We start from the raw sequence: 4,302 nt of genomic DNA, 5'->3' as shown, positions 1-4,302 counted from the left end.
TCACAAGAGTCCCACTTAATACAAATAACTAGACAGACCAACACTCCTCTACAAATTAAGTTTTCTTTTTCTGATTGCAAGTTAAATACAGAGTTTTAATTTTATAGTTTAACAATGAAGGGTCATACACTGAAATCAACACATATACCTAGTATTTCAGTCTAAGTTTGTCCACATACACAGCTGAAATCAATTACAAGGTATGGGCCTAACAGATGCTAGGGGAACTTTTTTAAAAGCAGTTTTTACAGGTATTAAACAACTTCTTGCACACTGAAGTCATCATACATACAGGGCAAAGTCAGAGCTTTTATATTTGCATTTATTCTTCATTTAACTTTTAAAACACTACTATAATTGAATATTAAAACAAAAACAATAGCAAGTACTGAGCATATTATGATTATAGTCCTTCACTCATTCACTACTGCATATGAAATGCCTGCAGTGAGTGTTATTCACTGGCCCCATTAAGAGGTTTGACACTGAACACCACCTCTGGGATGATGTTCATCATCCTCATATGCTTCTCCATTATAATGGCGCCGTCTTTCCTGATTTGGATCAAAGTCCACCAGTTCTACCTGATCCATCTCATCAGTCTCTTCCACTTCCTTCCTCTCAGGTAGGAGTTTTTCCAGCAAAGAGAGTTTGTCATGAGACAGAAAGCCATTTTCAGGAAAGTTTACCTTAAACTCAATGATTAGGCGACCCTTTTCATATGGTCTACGATAAATTGGCATACCTTCATTTAGCACACACTTTATATCTCCATGCTTGACAATCTGACCTGGATGAGGTGATGACTATGGTTAGATTATCAAGAGTAGATATTGGCTTCTGGAAGCCACATAATGCTCCCACCAGCTGTATGTCCATACACATGAAAAGGTCTTCTCGTAGAGTAAAAACAGCATGGTCCTTCTGATCTAACACAATGATAATATCTCCTGGTTCCAGTCCTGGCTCTTGGTCTCCTTCACCATGGAATGTTATCTTTTGTCCATCTTTCATGCCTTTGTCAATATGAACTTCCAGAATCTTCTTCTCTCGAACTATCTTCCTTCCATTGCAGCTTTTACATCTATCTTTAGGACTGATCCGTTCCCCATGGCCCTGGCACTCCATGCACACAGACTGAATTTGCTGAACCATTCCAGGTCCTATCTGATGAATTCTTATTTGCATTCCAGTACCTCGGCAGTTGGGACAGCACTCTACTGCTCCTTTCTTACTACCTCGGCCTTCACATTTGTCACAAATCACATTCTTTTGCAGAGCCAGTTTTCTTGTTGCACCATTATATAAGTCTTCTAATGTTACTGAGAGCTGGTGCACAACGTTTTTACCTCTCCTTTCTCTCTGCATCCTTCCTCATCCTCCAAAAAATATATCAAAGATGTCCATGGGGGAGCCAAAACCACCACCTGCTCCACCCTCCTTAATTGCCTGTTCTCCTCCTTTGTCATATAATTCCCTTTTCTTGGCATCAGAGAGAACTTCATAAGCTTGAGAAATCTGTTTAAACTTTTCTCCTTCATTTGGATTCTTATCAGGGTGGTACTTCAAGGCCAGTTTTCTGTAGGCCTTTTTTAATTCTTCCTGGGTGGCATTGGGTTTGACCCCCAAAACATCATAGTAAGTGGTTTCTTTCACCATTTTCTACAGCCGGTGAGCGGGCTGGGGCCGTTGTGAGGGAGTGGGAAGGAGCGCGTAACTGTGTGCAGCCCGGGCAGCCGCTGCTCCTCCGCCTCTCACCGAGCGTTCTGGAAAGTTCCTGCTAATCATTTTAAATGATAATTACATTCCATTAAAATTTTTATAATAAAAATTTTATGATTTTGAGCTTTACCACTTTCTTTTTTCTAGGAATCTTTGGCAGACAGAATAAAAATTATACTATTACCATAAAATATTAAAAGGGTAGAAAATAGTTGAAGACAATATGCTCTTGGATAATTCTAATTAGACTTAAAAGCTATCATTCCTAAGTACTGTTCTCTTTCAATTCCCTTCTTCCATGAAAATCTTTGTATAAAGACTTTCAACACCATTTGTACTGCCTGTTCATGTCCCTAGTAAAATTTTCCCTGTCTCTTTATATTTCTCTATATGACAGAATATATGAACACAACAGATGGCATGGCAACATTGAAACATCAGTTTATAAATAATTTAAATATTCTTACTTTAGGATATACCATCTGAATGTGCATTTGTACATATGGTTTTGGTGTTTAACAAAATTTAGTAATAACACAGGTCCACCTCTTCATCTCACATTTATTCCAAACTTCAATGTAAATTTCTGAAAATTGAAGAAACAACTTCCTGAGGAAGTTCTGTTCATCATCATTCATATGAACTCCATCAGCAAAGAGGGTAATAAAAAACACCTCCTTTCCTTGTTCCAGTTCTGTACCCGTTGGGATCAGGTTCATAGCTGAATAACTGGTTGCTTCTGGACCTTAGTGTTTGGGAATCCTTGGTGGACATCTCCTATTTACTTAATGGAACATGACATCAATCCCGTTTTTGAACTGAAGGCTAATCCAGGCCTGAAAAGGATTCTCTCTGAAACAGAAATATAAAATTCTTTGGCCAATAGTGCAGAGGTTCAAGTGGCAGCCTGTAGCATCCAGTACAGCAGGATTGGCACTGCAGCTGAAGCTGCTGTAGCTCCCTCACTGGAGCAGTCCTCTGACCTGATTCTGGGTATTTTTGGAGGGATCACAAAACTAGTAAAGCAAGATTCTCTATCCTCAGAAATTAATGGATATACTGATATCAAATTATTAATTTTAATCTCAAATCCAAACAAAATTTGACAAAATTAAATTCTTATACCATAATCATAAAATGTTCTCCTGTCTTATTTTGTTATTTCATTATTTTATTCTTTCTTTCTACCACCATCAATATAACTAACTACTTTAATACTCTTGGTGTACATGTGGGGAATCTGTCTATCTACCTGTGTATTATCATGCCGTTTTTTCAGGTATTCTGTGGATTTTTAAAGTTTACATAAATGGTGCCAAGCTATTTATTTGACATATATATATGTGTATATATATATATATATATATATATATATATATATATATATATACATATACATATAATATATATATACATAATAAGCTATTTATTTGGCATATATATATACACACACATACACACACATATGTATATATATTTGGTTTATACTTTTCACTAAACATACTGATAATATCTATATGTGTTTTTTATATTTTTATGCACCTGTATGTTTTTATGCACCTGTAATTCATTGTATCAACTACACAATAATAATCTTAATAATGATAATCTTTATTATATTTTATTGTTCCTTCTCCTAATAATAGGGTTGCATCTAACTCCCTCTAACCATGCTACAATAAACATCTTCATCCCGATCCCTTCATGGACATATTTGTGTCTCTGGAGTTTACACTGAAAAGAAGATTATGGATTATCAGAAATATGCACAATGGCTACATCAGTCTATTCTTCTACCATGTGTGCATATACTAGTACCAATGCTTAGTATCATTCTACCTTCTTACATTTTATAAACTGATGTTTGTCAAGTGCATTTAATTTCCATGACTACAAGTTCAATTTGTTCCCTTGTTATATTTTTTAGGCTTTTAGGTTTCACTCCTGAGGCCAGTTTTCTTTCTTTTTTTTTGACCTTTTCTTTGTTGATTTATGAGTTCCCTCTAGACATTAATTCTATGCCAATTTTAGTTGCTATAATTATCTTCTCAAAATTTGACATTCATCTGCTAATAAAATATTTTTTGCTTAAATTGCCCAGACTGTTTCTATTGTTTATGTCTAAGAACTTTGAAGCTGAATCTGTAATGCCATCTTCCAGTTCTTTGATGATCAAAAAGTAATATTTCTAAGAGTCATTATTCTGAATAATGAATAACATAATTTGTATAAGGTCTTATGTAAAATATTCTCTACTTTTCCCTATGTTTCTCAAAAGAAAACTGCATAACTACTCTATGAATAATTCATACCGTCTGCAAAATTCCTTCAAAATAGAAGCACATTGTGTAAGACACTTTTTCTCAAGCTGTTGATAATTCCATTCTAGGTAACTGAATTTACATAAATTATGCCCTTGGCTGTTATTATTAATTAAGGAAAATATTCTACCAATTGATATTTATCCTATTTAATACAGCCAGAACACTGACAATAGAGAGGTGCATAGTCTGTAGATAATTCTAAAACAGTAATAAAACTTTTAAAAAATTGGTCTGTTTTATGAAATTCTAAATAAGA

General features: G+C 34.8%; 1 pseudogene; it reads right to left on the bottom strand.

The window, feature by feature from the left end:
• Positions 1-371: 371 nt before the first annotated feature.
• Positions 372-1,761, bottom strand: LOC114091665 (dnaJ homolog subfamily A member 1 pseudogene; annotated as a pseudogene).
• Between the last annotated feature and the right edge of the window lie 2,541 nt (positions 1,762-4,302).

The sequence above is a fragment of the Marmota flaviventris genome, chromosome 3 (assembly GCF_047511675.1).
Source record: "Marmota flaviventris isolate mMarFla1 chromosome 3, mMarFla1.hap1, whole genome shotgun sequence".
In the NCBI taxonomy this organism is placed as follows: Eukaryota; Metazoa; Chordata; class Mammalia; order Rodentia; family Sciuridae; genus Marmota; species Marmota flaviventris.
This window is presented reverse-complemented; position numbering and strand designations above follow the sequence as displayed.